The sequence below is a fragment of the Coptis chinensis genome, chromosome 4 (genome assembly GCF_015680905.1).
Source record: "Coptis chinensis isolate HL-2020 chromosome 4, ASM1568090v1, whole genome shotgun sequence".
NCBI lineage: Eukaryota > Viridiplantae > Streptophyta > Magnoliopsida > Ranunculales > Ranunculaceae > Coptis > Coptis chinensis.
Genome location: NC_141459.1, coordinates 25,001,148 through 25,016,845, shown reverse-complemented (window position 1 = coordinate 25,016,845; position 15,698 = coordinate 25,001,148). Strand labels below are relative to the sequence as shown.

The following is a 15,698-nucleotide window of genomic DNA, read 5'->3' as shown; positions in this document are numbered from 1 at the left end:
ACACTAATAAAAGGATTTGCTCTTGTGGAAGTAGGTATCATTAGCCAAACCACGTTACATCTTGTGTCTTATTGTGGTAAGTTAGTTTACATTGTTATTGCTTGTTTGTGATAGTTAATTCCATAACTTAGGATTGTGGTTGTTGGTTGTAGTTAAATTAAAGTTTATATTTTTCGATTGGAGTTTAAAGTGTCCAAGTGCAAGCTATTTTAATGGCGATCAATTGGTATCATTTTCCCCAACATCCAGAACACTACATCAGTTTCCAAAGAAAAAAGAAAAAGAAATTAAACATAGGTTTTAACATCCATCTCCTCTGGCGAGCTAAGAACGAAAGTTCGAATTGAAGTCGCTATCATCCTTATATTTGCTGACGACAACAACTAAAATTAGATCATTGAGACGATTTAGAGAAATACCAACGAATCCACTATTTTTTTTTCTAAGAACTTAGTTTTGGTATGAATGGGTACAATATTTCATGGAACTGAGATGATGGGCGAGGCTTATGAAACTTGGGTTGCATTTCCAAAGAAGATTTGACCTTGCCAGATTTGGATTAAACATCATTGAACGTCTCACGAGATGCTCTGACTAGTAGAGGTGCGTCGGAGAAGATGAACAGTCTGTCCCCTTTTTTTTTTTTTTTGTTTCTTTTCCTGTTTATTCATTTTGTTGAAATGAAAAAACAAAAGGTTATGTCCACTATCTTACTTTGCCCAGTTGGACCAATTAGACTATACTGTCATGTGGATATGCTTTTGGTGTATGTCCACAAATTCAATCTCAAACTATAAAATGAAGGGTTAAGTAGTATTACGGTATTACCCCCCCCCCCCCCACACACTAGATGAGCCAATTAGGATTTCCTCCCACTAGATGGAAAATTAGGGTCTCCCACACACACACACACTAGATGAGCCAATTAGGATTTCCTCCCACTAGATGGAAAATTAGGATCTCCCCCCCCCCCTCCCCCCAACACACGATCAATTTGGTTTGACTGTTAACTTTTAAGTCAAATGGCTGAAAATGACACAATTGCCCCCACCTAATTAAAATTGAACATTTGTTTTTTGAAAATAATGAGGGCATTTGTGTAATTTTCAATTGCTTGACTTGAAATTTAACGGTCAATCCAAGTTGACCGTGTGTTTAGGGGGGAGACCCTAATTGGCTCATTGGCTCATCTAGTTAGGGGAGGGAAATATCTAGTTAACCCTAATAATTTCAACTTAGATTACCTAATTAAATTTGTGATAAAACCACATTTTATTTCCATGGGAGTGCAAAATTAGGGTGATACATTAGACAAATTGTGTCAATTGTGTCTACATTAGAAATTAATTCGTCATATCAATAAAGACATTCATTGAGCATGCTTTCAATATTTTCTTAAACAAACTAATCTTCACAAAATGGGCATTGAATGTTTTACCTTATGAACCCAAGAGGCCTAGATATGATCATAATGGATTTTCATGGTTGGGTTGAGCTTCCTCTGAAAAGATATAAAAGATGACTTCTAAGCAGTAACCTTAAAACACAATAACTAACCTTTCTTTCACATTTCTTTGGTAAATGGTAATCAAGGGACAACCTGCAGATGGCCTGATGGGGTTATTGTGATCCTATAGGTTAGCAGGCTCCAGTTAAACCTCAATATCACAAGTATAATTTCAACTTAGATTACCTAATTAAATTTGTGATAAAAACCACATTTTATTTCCGTGGGAGTGCAAAATTAGGGTGATACATTAGACAAATTGTGTCAATTGTGTCTACATTAGAAAGGTCGTCGTCATATCAATAAAGACATTCATTGAGCATGCTTTCAATATTTTCTTAAACAAACTAATCTTCACAAAATGGGCATTGAATGTTTTACCTTATGAACCCAAGAGGCCTAGATATGATCATAATGGATTTTCATGGTTGGGTTGAGCTTCCTCTGAAAAGATATAAAAGATGACTTCTAAGCAGTAACCTTAAAACACAATAACCTTTCTTTCACATTTCTTTGGTAAATGGTAATCAAGGGACAACCTGCAGATGGCCTGATGGGGTTATTGTGATCCTATAGGTTAGCAGGCTCCAGTTAAACCTCAATATCACAAGTATAATTTCAACTTAGATTACCTAATTAAATTTGTGATAAAAACCACATTTTATTTCCGTGGGAGTGCAAAATTAGGGTGATACATTAGACAAATTGTGTCAATTGTGTCTACATTAGAAAGGTCGTCGTCATATCAATAAAGACATTCATTGAGCATGCTTTCAATATTTTCTTAAACAAACTAATCTTCACAAAATGGGCATTGAATGTTTTACCTTATGAACCCAAGAGGCCTAGATATGATCATAATGGATTTTCATGGTTGGGTTGAGCTTCCTCTGAAAAGATATAAAAGATGACTTCTAAGCAGTAACCTTAAAACACAATAACCTTTCTTTCACATTTCTTTGGTAAATGATAATCAAGGGACAACCTGCAGATGGCCTGGTGGGGTTATTGTGATCCTATAGGTCACTCACCCTAACCATCCAGTTCTCTCTTTCAAATCAACGAAAAAATTGTGTCCAAAAAAGAGATCAGACCTAGGTACTACCAGCTAATTATAACATTTAACCAAATAAGACATCAGACAACCATAGGTAAAGATATCTTTCACAATACCTAGAAGGTGGTCTATCAAACAAACCAAAATGGGTACCTATGATTTGCTAGTCTTCTACCATAGCACCAGATTCTCCTCCCACAAGAGATCTATTTGCACTTTATTGAAGCAATTTTCCTTAACTATCTGGAGGGTGTCTTCATTGTATACTAAACTCTAATCTACATACAAAGCCCTTTGATAATGATCAAATGCATCATGACATGTTAGTCTCCTTGTTTGGCAATATTAATGTTAACTTTTGCAGTCTGCACTCTCATGCTAATAACAAGTTCTTGCCTGATGGTAGCTCCAACATGCTAAAACTGCTCATTAGTATGTATTTGCATATTTTGCATTATGTTAGGTTTAGTACCAATCTTGCTATTTGTGGAGTCTTAAGGAATAATTACTGCCACATGTTGAATCTCCTCACACAAGCACACACCATCTGTACCTATAGTATCTCTATTGGGCATGAATATTTATTCTCTCTTTATGTTTTTATAAGGAAAATGTTTAGGTTCATTGATCTTAGTGCCAATAATTTCTTGCTACAAGTTTCCATGATGAGTGTCATTTTTACTCTCTATTTGTTTACTATCATTGAACATGTGATTAAACCTCTCTCTTACATCATGTTTTCTATGGTTAGTCAGCTTTAGTGTGAACACCATTCCTCTCAGTTGTTTACTCTTTTTTTGGCGATGAACCCAATGAAAGCTCTCCGCCAATACCAATGAGTATATTTGCGTGGAATTGTTGTGGGAGTGGGAATCCTATGACAATTCGTCAACTCAAAACCCACATCAAAGATGTTGACCCTGATATATGTTTCCTCTCTGAAACAAGGGTGGATGCGTCCACTAGTTTCATGAGATTCTCCCCCCCCCCCCCCTCGCCTTCTCCCACTCTACGTGTGTTCCAGCCAATGGCCTCATTGGTAGTCTCTAGTTGGGATGGAAATCATCTCTTGATATGGAAATTATTTACACCTCGAAACGGTATATTGCAGCATTAGTCAAGAACTACCCGACCAATCAACAGTAGCTTTGCACTTTCGTGCACGGGCATGTGCACCCTGATGTCTCAAAGAGACCGAAGCTTTGGAACAACTTCACTGACCTCGCAGCAAATCACTCCATCTCATGGCTTATTGTAGGCAACTTGAATGAGATTACTAGTCCAGATGAGAAATATGGAAGAGTTCCTTTCAACCCTGAACAAGCGACCCCGTTCCTGGACTTTATGTTCTCAGCCAACTTCTTGGACTTCGGTTTTGAAGGTGTTCTTTTTACATAGAGTAACAAAAGATATAAGAACGCTAGTAAAGACCTTACTAAAGCTCATTTAGATAGGGCTATTGTCAACACGCACTACAACAGATAAGAGTTTTAGCGACGAAAAAAAATGTCGGTAAAAGTAATAAAAACGTCGGTAATTGTTAGTAGTGACGTTTATATGGTCGTCGCTCGGTCGTCGCAAGAGGTACAGTCACTAAAAATCGGCAACTACAAAAAAAAAACGTCGGTGAATAGACAATATCAACGACATTTTATAATGTTGGTAGTGCCCAAAATAACGTCGGTATACATATTTTTATTTGATTATTTAAAACGTGGCAAAAACTCTATTCTGGCAACGATTTAGGAAAACGTTGGTAATGAGAAGCACCACCGGCGTTCCATATCGTGGCAAGAACACCTATTTTTTGTTACTAAAATTAGTATTGCAACGCTATATATCGTTTCTAAAGATAGATTACTAGCGACGTTTTCAAAATCGTCGGTACTATGCAATACTACCGACGTTCTATTTCGTGACAAGAACACTAATTTTTCGTTACTTTAATTACTATTGCGACGTTATTTACCGTTGCTAAAGATTAACTTATAGCGACGTTGTATATCTCGTCGTTGTAATCTTATACTACCGACGTTTTGTTTCGTGGCAACAACACCAAATTTTTGGTTGCTAAATCCATATAGCGACAATATTTACCATCGCTGAAAATGAACCTATAGCAACGCTTTTTAAATTTGTCGCAAATTATATGCTTATAGGAACGTTTGTTTTCACACTATAAATTTATTTTTAGTGACGCTTTAACAAAGTGTCGATTTTTTTTTTTTTTTTAACCCTGTTTTTGTTCATTTACATTACTTCGTTTCTTTCAATCACAAAACCTAAAAGAATCATATAAATAACTTCAATTCAACTACATTAAATTTAACCAACAACATTCCTAAAAGTAATTTATAAAGATCGCTCTCTCCATGTTTAAGAGTAATATGATTCATTATATATATATATATATATATATATATATATATATATATATAGTCTTATAAATAACAAAACATCAAAAGAAATTGTCTGAACATCCAACATCTATCGCATAGTACTTTATATCCCAAAAGAAGAATGCCCAAACAAACCCATATAAATTGTTTCTTCTAAACTGCATGAGAATCTGTAAACAAAATATGACAACATTTAGTTCACATCCACTGAAATATATCAAACCAAAATATGGCAACATGTATTTAAAGATAATCCAAATAATCCAACACCAGACATGTAATCTAAATAACAAACTCTACTCCTCATTGGCTCCTAGAATTCACATACACATAATTAAAATCTAAGAATTAATCAGTTATAATGATATTTATTTAACGTAGAAATATGGAATATGTTAGTATGTACAACGATAAAAAAAATAAGATACTAAATGCTAACACTAATCTAATTAGTGTTTTACTCTCCATTTTAGTTTAATTTAACTCGTAGGCTGCTATAGGCCATCCCCCAGGCCACTAACAGGCCATCTTCTAACATATCTTTGGCTAGCTATAACACCCCTCCTTTACTCCATAGTTTGTTATAAAAAATTTAGCACAACTAAGCAGCAAGCATATCCACCTCCAACACTGCTGCAAGCTAAAAATATCTTCATTCACCAAACTAAAAGAATTTCTTACCAATTCAGCAAGGTAAATCCATTATTGCACCCTCTCCCTTAATTCTTCAAGCCATTACTTATCTTATACTATAGTGCCCCAATTTCTCAGACAATTGAATATTCAAATAAAAGAGCTCGATCCAAATATTCAATAATCTAATAAACCAAGACGTGAGCGGGTTTAACTCACATGAGTCCAAACTAGAACTAAAATATAAAACAACCTCTGCACATCGCATTCTAAAAAAAAATCGACAGAGTTTCCTCTGTATTTCTAACATTTCATAAATTTAAAACTTGTCCTAACCTGAAATTCAAATAATATACTTCTATTTAATATAAAAAATACCTCAGCCATAAACCCGACTACAAAAAGATATATTGATTCGTGGAACCGGCTACTTAATCATCTCGACAAGTGCTAGTTAAATCAAGTAGCTACAGCGCCACGAAACCGATCTTTTACTCAATATCTCTGAACGCTAAATATCGTCATCACTTATAAATAATGAATGCAGTATAATAGTGTTTCATAATTCAATAATGTGAAAAAATAGCTAAATTATTACAAAACAAGTTAAAAAGAATCAATTTGAACTAAAGAATGAAGGTTCCTTATCCTAGCGGAAGCTACGGTTATGGTGAGGAAGCTTGCATGGTTGATACTTATCAAACAAACTTGTACGTCTCTGTCATTTATTCTCAAATGACCAACGTTAGTCACTTAGTCAATCCATGTATATAATAATTAAACAAGGTTAATTACTTGGTGCTTGCATTGTATTAGTCTAGCAACCTATATTCTAGTTCTCTATGTAGAACGGTAGTTGTTCATCCTCTTTCAGCTACTTGACAATTCTTATTACATTTTGTTTATAAAAATCTTTGTATAGATAACGATTAACGAAGTTTCAAAATAAACACATTAGCAACACGCAATATAATCAATATTATCAAAGGATTTAGATCATGTTTAACACGTTCGAAAACATAATTAACCAAAATTTATCAATAATAAAACATGTTAAACACTCGACTTCCTTGTACAAGGGGTAGGGGTTTTCCTATGGAGCAGCTGAGCCGTGTGGTTGCCTACGTACCCATTTAGGGATCAAGCCAATCGTAGTTCTCCTATTGATAGGGTGTTTCTATACGAATGGATTAAGTCATTTCCGATGAGGAAGGCAGTATAGGTTCCTCACTCGTGTTCTAATTATGTAACGCCACTAATTAACCAATTCCCAACCTCGAATCTATATTCCACATGGTATTTCACTTCACTTCTACTCATTCAAGGTTTTTCCCGAATCTCAAGCAAACAAACAAAAATCTCAATACCAATAAGAGAACATTAATTCATTACTAATCTAAGTAACATATATAGCTATGGGCGAGAAAAATCAAACGATAACTAATTAACTAGATAAGAGAATAGTAAACAGGAAATGGCCTACGGTGGTTTGGCACGTGGCCTATAACTGCTGGAGATGACCTGACGCATCTAAGCAAATGGCCAGCAACGGCCCGGAGACAATCTGTCCCTCTTAAAACTCATCCACAGTTATATCTTTGAGACAACTAACGTACAATATCTTAAGAAAAAAGCTATACAAGGAGGACCATCTCTTCATATACTTGTTTTTTTTTTTGAGAAATCCCAGCTGAAATCTAAAACCAAAGGCCTTTTCTACACAACTGGGGTCAGTGAAGTCAACTAATAAGAGAAAGAAGGTATAAGATTACTTAGCTAGTTATTGAGGTGGAAATAGTAAAATGAAGCTGTGTCTGTTTTTTTGTCTGTCGGAACAAAAATAATGTTATCTTTTTGTAGATGCAAAGACATATATAACAAGTGGGTACCCTTTTCTACTGCTGTGAAGGCATCTATGGCAATGGTGTCGCAGTAATAAGGTGCAGACCCACCACCAAGTGAAAGTGAAAGCACATCAACACCGTCTAATATTGCACGATCCATCCCAGCAAGTATATATATCGGACCCAAAACACCCGGTTTTTCCAACACACTTTCTACGCGGCAATTTCTGGCCTAGATGGCCATACCATGAGCCATTACCCTCGGAATATCCTAGAAGGCTTGCATTGGCCACGTGTGATCCCCCGGCGCCACGTACTTGCTGTATGCATCCCGTGACCGTCTTGGTCGCGTATTTACTCATTTTCTTCTAATGGTTTCTTTGTAGTGCTTCCACTACTTGCCATTTTGAATCCTTTAGAGAAACTATGAATGCCAATTAGTTTCTTGTTACAAAGTGAGGAACTAAAATCAGGCCCCGACTCACATTCTCCTTTCCAACGACTCGGTACAGGTTCCATTTTTGAATCATCAAAACTTTTCAATTCATGCCAAACGCCAGTGTCGAGCACCCCAATAATCACATCCATTGATGCCTGATCGATATCTTTTGATCGGTCAATTGTTGGTAAACCCATATTTGTTTCAAGGCCAAGGAACTGAGGGGTATGAGTAGTATGGAAAGTGTAAATGGTGTCTTCATAGGCTAAAACTGAGTCGATCGACGAAGGGACTCGACTTGTTCAGAGTCAAGTGAAGCGCATAGCCATGGTAGGCATTAGTGTAAGTGTAGAGAATAGAAGTTGTGAGATCTTAAGAGGCGGTTGTTGGGATTTGAAGGTGTGCAATGTACCAGTCATGGTGGGTGGCATAGGATAAGGGCTTATAGTGATGGTTCATGTGCACTATGTAAGTTTGTTTTGCAAAGACATTGTAAGTAGGAAGAAGAAGAAGAACAAGGAAGTAGAACCAGAACAGAGAAGCCATGACTTCTGTTGCTTGAGACATGAGACCACAGATCTAACTTCTTTATATGCTTTTTCTTAACTGAAAAGTAGTTAGTAATAAATGGGTGCCACTCACATTGAATTTTGAAATTTAATACGAAATAAGACTGTTGGCTTGTAAAACTACATTGAGGCAAACTAATTAACTGTATCAATCTACTTTAGAGACTAGAGTAAAGTACATTGAAGCTACACTGCTTCAATATATATACTCAATTTTTTTTCCCCATAATGCTTCAATATACTCTAGATGTCTTAGAGCTTTCTTTCTTCAATGTAAACATGACAAGAGTACGATTCTATACTATCCTCCCTAAGATGATTTCCAAACTAATCTATATCACCTTGTCTTTGCAAACGGCACAGTGCCTCGTAGACACTCTTCAAAGTGAATTTCTTAGTCTCTAGACAATTAAGTCATCTCACTAAATGTATAAAGTCGATAATCTCAGTAAATTGTCTCCTATTTTCTAGACATGGTATCAAAGAGGATCAGATCCATCTCTGCCTTTTCTGTTCCCCAAAATATAGGTGATTACCTAGACGAGATAAAATTTGTTCCTGGGCTCATTGCCCAATACTAACATAACAGGTGAAGTCTTAATCTCCAATAACATTTTGTCTCCCGCGTTCAACTCTTTTTTATTGTTGAAGTATCAAAGGCCCATGTATAAGAACTTTGGTTTAAGTACCTAACATGTACGCATAAAATTGACGTGCAGACACTATGAAACACATACACCGAAACAGGACATGGATAAGCCCCACACAGACGGCACGCGAATCGACACTTTTCAAATTAAGCAATTCTAACAGATTAAGCAATAAGCAGCATAACTTCAGTTGGATCCAATTCGGCCTACTGCTTTGTTTTAAACGAGTGAATCCCTATTCTCAGTGAAAAAATATCAAAAAACGAACAAAAATACACAAATAGTGTCATGTGCATGTCACGAGGCATGTCCTCAGTGTGTCCCAAGCGTTCCCAAAGTTGTAAAAATATTCAAAGATTGGATACTTCAACCGGAGTATCGGATACATGTCGGAGGCAAATCGGGGAGTATCGATATCCAATATGTGTCAAACATAGATAGTTTGCCTCTGAAGAAGTAGCTGTGCTTCATAGTGCAAAAGTAGCACACATATTGGTGACAGAGACACCAAGTACAATGCTTCCATTACCAAGAACAGAAACAATGGTGGCTGTATTCTGGAACCAAAAAGACAGAGTGGAACATCTTGTGATCTTTGGGGTCAATGTTTGTCCCAGTAGAATGCTCCTTGCCCAATAAAAATCTTTGTTGCTCTGCCTAGGTTTGTATCTCTCTCAACTATGATATGTCACAAGCATAGAAGAATATCTCTTTTTTTCTCCATGAGTCAAATAAATTTATTACATTAATATCACCAAATTTGGTTCTTTGTGGTTTGTACATATTACTCCTCAAAATCCCGACTATAAAAACTGATTACTTAACCTAGAATCTGAACACTCCACCAAGATTCCAATGCCCATGGAAAGCTTGAGAAGTCTATTTTCAGGAACAACAAATGGTTTGTAAAACAAAGGAATGAGCAGAAAATTATGTACAATCTACAGACGCATGGCAAGACCAACTAACCTAAACAATTGAAGGCATGAAAGAAAAATCCAATAAAACAACGAGGAAACATGGAGAGTTATTCAAAATCATGGCAGCAGGAAAACTAATTTCAAATGATAAAGGGAGCAAAAGTTGTTCGTACCACAATTAAGGAGCATTCTGGAACTTCGACATAAGAAAGTCCAATGCGCGTTGTTGCTCATCGATTATTGCCTTCTGGGCATCCATTTCCTGCTGTTGGGCATTCATTCTCTCTTGTGTCAATTACGCTTAACTCCCTCAAGCTGGCTCTCCAGATCTGCGCCCCCTCCTCCTCAGCTGATCCACCTCTGCATTCACATATCCACCTCCAACTTTGCTTGATGGAGCTACCTGTCCGTGACCAAGGCCTCTATTGTAACCACGTCTTACACCCAATATTCTATCAAATATTTGTTGCTCTGTCAATGGGGTCGAGCCTTCTTGTGGAGGTTCAGATCGGAGTTCACACATTCTTTCCTATATTATTGTTAGTTAGTTAGAACTAAATATCAAACAAATAGTGGGCATTTCAGAGTACATATTACTTACATAGTTTTCTTCAACTTGAAGATCAAATCCAGCCTTTCTTTTCATTGTAGTGGGTATTTTTATACAGTTCAATCTGACTAGGCTCTTGTTGGCTCTCAGGATTAGCCTGTACCATTTCCAAAGAGAGACAGGTTATACCATTTGTTTAAGAAACTAAAAACATAATTATCTAAGTAATAAGAAATCCTATATACACACCATATCTACAAGAGCCCGGATAAAAGACTTTGAACCACCACGGTGGCCAGTTGTTAAGCATGAGCGACTATACTTGGTCTTCTCACTGACATTCTACATCCCAACAAATGCATTTTAATTTGTATTAGGAATCGAATGAATGAAAGTACTTATTATCCTATCTTGTAGGCTAGCAAGAAGGGAAGCAAGGAAGAAGGGAGTTCCTCCATAGTATGTTTTTTCCTCTTGAAAAGTTTTCAAGTAGTTAATAAAGAAAGTTCACTGCAATGAGGCCAATCCTTATAGTTCAAATCAGATAGATCATTAAAGTGCAGATCGTTACCTTGAACTTTTCAGTTTCCCAGAAATCACACCAACTTTCCCACGCATCTTGTGAAATACTGGTGTATGGGTGTTCACGTTTGTTTACATTGTTGGGTAGGTTCACATGGTGCATATGAAGGCTGCACCTGTTATCCTTAAAGCGGTCCCTTAAATATCCATTTACAGCTGACACCACATGTGGTTGACTCATATCCATATCAAACTTATCCTACAAAAAAGATTAAAAAAAAAAAAAAAAAAAAAGGAAAAGAGAAAGAACGAAAAAAAAAACATAAGCTAGACAAAAATAAACAACTTAACTAACACAAAAGTTCGACCAATGAAATTGTCATTTTATACAGACAATTTAAATGAACTAATGCAAGGCATCTACCAATTAGTTAGTAAGCAATAATCTCACTCTCATAATTAACTCATTTGAAAAACATACCACATTTAAGCTCTTGAAATAGTAAGTAATATAATAAACTCTCAAAGCTAAGAGATGAAATGCAATAATTAATATGTATTACTCATTTACCAAAACTTTTTCATGAAGAAGCGTTCTTGCATCATCATCCACATCCTTCCACTTATGGGCAAAAGGGGGCATGTCATCCTTAGCTATCATGCCAAGCTCATTAATCCATTCTTGGGCCCAATCGCCTATAGGCCTCGCTTTCCCAAGAAGAATCTCTATTCTTGGTTTCCTGCCACCCCGCTTGATATGTTTTGTAAGATATTTATTTTTTGCCCTTCCTCTAACCCTTTTACGATTGGCTGCAGAAGCTATTTAGAACAAAAAAAAAAAAAAAAAAAAAAAAAAAAAAAAAAGTCACAAGGAAGGTTAGGTATTTGTACGTAATAAAAAAGTAAAACAAATTAAAAGAATGAGTTTATCTCCCATACAAGAACCACCCTGACTGGATTGAGGCTGCTCACTAGCATATGGGCGTCGAGGACGACCATGTGCCATAACTACACAAGAGACATGAAGGGTTAATCACAAATAATAAAACCACAATGTTAAATAGAACAAAAAATTAGGGCGAGAAATATAGATTAGTTCAATAAGTGTCAGTAATGCAATCCCATAATATCAATAAGCAATAAATTGACAAATAACAATGATATACATTCAAAATGGATAATTATTTATTGAAAACCATAAATGGTAAATAAAAAGAAGAATAACTAAAAGAAAATTAATATTATAAGAAAACTTAAAAGTGATACTATACTCATTCATGATTTATAATGTTATTACATGAACTTCTAATCAATGTCGGTATCACTATCACTAGAAGCATTCCCTTCTTCTTCACTGTAATAGTCTAGTAATGTATCATCTTCTTCAACCTCAGAATCATCATCAATGAAGTCATTGCCTACAACCATCAGATTTTGATTTACCACATTCTCATCAACTTCATCAGGCTCCACATCCTCCCTGTTTAATTATACAAGTGTAACATCTTCGTTTTGGATTTCTTCCCTTCCAAGCTGCTCTTCTTGTTGATAAGCCTCATCATCATTTTCTGGAGTAGTCACTTCATCTTTCTCTAGAACGTCATACACATTTCGATGAGTTACCTTTTGCACAACTTGCCAAGTACCACGCAATTTGGTATCTTCCAAATAGAAAACTTGAGTTGCTTGGGTCGCCAACACAAATGAGTCATCACTATACCACTTCTTTGAGACATTAACACTAGTGAAATTGTCATCTATATTTATTCCCATCCTATTTCCAACATCCCACCAGTCACACTTGAAAAGAAAAACTCGGTTTCCAAATAGGTAATTTAGCTCTAAAACATCTGTTAGGACACCATAAAAGTCCATTTCTTTTGACTGGTGTTCTCCATTTACAACCACGCCACTATTCTGGGTTCGGAGTATTGCCTCGCGGTCCTTGGTATGAAATCTAACTCCATTAATAATGCAGCCACTATACCGAGTCACACAACGATCAGGCCCACATGCTAATGAATACAGTTCGTCGCTTGCTTCAGAAGATTTCTCTCTACGCATTACTTGTATCTATATTGATAAAAAAAAATTAATGCAAATACAAAATTCTCAAACTCAAGTAAAAGAACTACTTGAAAAACTCAACCAATACTTACGCGTTTTTTAAACTATTCAGCAAAGTGTCGTTCTTGCCTTTCGTCTAATTCATGCGGACTTTGTCTTTTAAGCTCAACCATGTGTTGACTGTGTATTTAAAATAAAATATTACATATATCTTCATATATAATAAATACAATGTCGGAGAACTAAGTTGGGGACTTACTCAAAATGTGAAGATATTTCTTCTGAATTATTCAACACATAGTATTGAGCCTTATTGAAATCCTTCGCACTAAGTTCGATAATTTGGGGAGCTCCTAATGGTCGAACCTTCTGTGTGAAAACATGCAACCCTTTGACTTGTTTAGAATGATCACCATCATAATTCCGCTCTTCACGATTGAAACGTGTTTCAATTCCTTCTAGATACATTGAGTAGAATGTGAGACATTCAGTGTCAATGTAGGCTTCAGCAATGGATCCTTCTGGGTGTGCTTTATTACGAACATATTGCTTGAGAGTTTTGAAAAACCTATTTAGACTTTAAACAAGTGAATTCCAAGTAGAAATATATAAGTGCAAACAAATTAAATTATAGCTAACAAACATTGACCTCTCAATTGGATACATCCACCGATAGTGAACTGGTCCTCCAAGTATCACCTCATATGGCAAGTGCACTGCTAAGTGGACCATGACATCAAAGAACGCTAGCGGAAATATTAACTCAAGCTTACAAAGTATCACAACAATATCCTTTTCTAATCTCTCGAGCATTTCCAGCTTTAATGTCATGCAACATAGTTCTCGAAAAAACAAACTCAACTCGGTTAATGCACTTGATACATCACTAGCCAAGAAACCATGAAGTGCAACTGGGAGAATTCGTTGTAAAAGAACATGACAATCATAACTCTTCATTCCAGATACTTTGCATTCTTTAACATTGACACATCGAGAAATGTTTGATGCATAACCATCAGGAAATTTTACCGTCTTCAACCATTCGCAAAAGCTCTTTCTCTCGGCAGGTGACAATGTATAACAAGAAGGGGGTATAACAAACTTATTACCCCTAGGAATCAGATGTAACTCTGGTCTAATACCCAATGCTTCCAAGTCCATTCGAGCTTTCACTGAATCCTTTGTTTTTTCTAGGTGTAACAACGTTGCCATAACACTCTCACAAACGTTCTTTTCAATGTGCATAACATCGAGGTTGTGCCGCAGATTAAGGCTTTGCCAATAAGGTAAACGAAAAAAAATGCTCCTCTTTGTCCAATTATACTTTCAGCCTCGATGCGCTTTTCTCTTCTTGTTATTTGGATGTTTTCCAAATGTTTGTTCTTCGACATGCAGAAGTTGTAACCTCACATCTTCCCCAATTTAATTTCTTTGGTTCAGACTTGCTACCACTAATTCCACCAGGTAATTGCTTGAGACGCTTTCTCAAAGGATGTCTTGGCCGCAAAAATCGGTCGTGGTTCATGTAACATTGCTTATGCCCGTTCTTCAAGTACAAAGAGAATGTATCCCTATTACAATTCGAGCAAGCCATCTTACCTTTGGTGGACCAACCGGACAAATTTCCGTATGCAAGAAAGTCATTTATTGTCCACAATACTGCTGCATGCATTACAAACATTTTATTTGTCGCCGCATCAAATGTCTCCACCCCATTTTGCCACAAGTCCAATAATTATTCTATCAGTGGTTGCATGTAAACATCAATATCATTTTCAGGTGCTTTGCGTCTAGGTATAAGTAGAGACATGAAAAGGAATGGTTCTTTCATACATTTCCAAGGCGGCAAATTATATGGCATAAGCATTACAGGCCACATGCTGTAAGTACTGCTCATGTCACCAAAAAGGTTAAACCCATCACTTGCAAGACCAAGCCGAACATTGCGAGGATCAGCAGCAAACCACGGATGTTCTTTGTCAAGGTCCTCCCAAACTTTTGAATCTGTCGGATGCCTAAGTACATTGTCCTCCCGAACTCGTTTGTCTTTGTGCCATCTCATGTCTTCAGCAGTCATTCTAGACATAAACAATCTCTGAAGCCTTGGTTTTAGTGGAAAGTGCCTCAAGATTTTCTGTGGTATTTTTTTACATTTCCCTTGATTAATTTTGTACCTCGGTTCACCACAAATTGAACAACTTTCAAGATCTTGGTCTTCCTTCCAAAAGAGCATACAATCATTGATGCAAGCATGTATACAAACATAACCAAGTCCTAAGCCTCGCAATAACGTCTTGGCCTCGTAATGGGACTTCGGAAGTGTTTCACCATCTGGTAATGCATCCTTAAATAACTTGAGAACCATGTCAAACGATTTATTGCTCCAACGGTTAATTATCTTCAGATGAAACAACTTTACGAGAAAATCCAACATACTATATTTCTTGCAACCAGGAAACAAAGGCTTTTAAGCTTCATGCAAAAGTTTAGCAAATGGTTATGGATTTCCATCTCTTGTAGTAGGAACAGCAAATGCTTCTG

At 36.4% G+C, this 15,698-nt stretch overlaps 2 long non-coding RNA genes across 2 annotated transcripts; both read right to left on the bottom strand.

Moving 5' to 3' along the window:
• Positions 1 to 4,902: 4,902 nt before the first annotated feature.
• Positions 4,903 to 7,398, bottom strand: LOC147502868 (uncharacterized). The gene is made up of 2 exons (XR_015220072.1): positions 7,080 to 7,398; positions 4,903 to 5,133 (listed from the first exon to the last, which is right to left on the bottom strand). It is a non-coding gene; the product is annotated as an uncharacterized LOC147502868 (long non-coding RNA).
• A 2,962-nt stretch (positions 7,399 to 10,360) lies between these two features.
• Positions 10,361 to 11,292, bottom strand: LOC147502867 (uncharacterized). Its single transcript, XR_015220071.1, has 4 exons — positions 11,140 to 11,292; positions 10,818 to 10,910; positions 10,620 to 10,725; positions 10,361 to 10,547 (listed from the first exon to the last, which is right to left on the bottom strand). It is a non-coding gene; the product is annotated as an uncharacterized LOC147502867 (long non-coding RNA).
• Between the last annotated feature and the right edge of the window lie 4,406 nt (positions 11,293 to 15,698).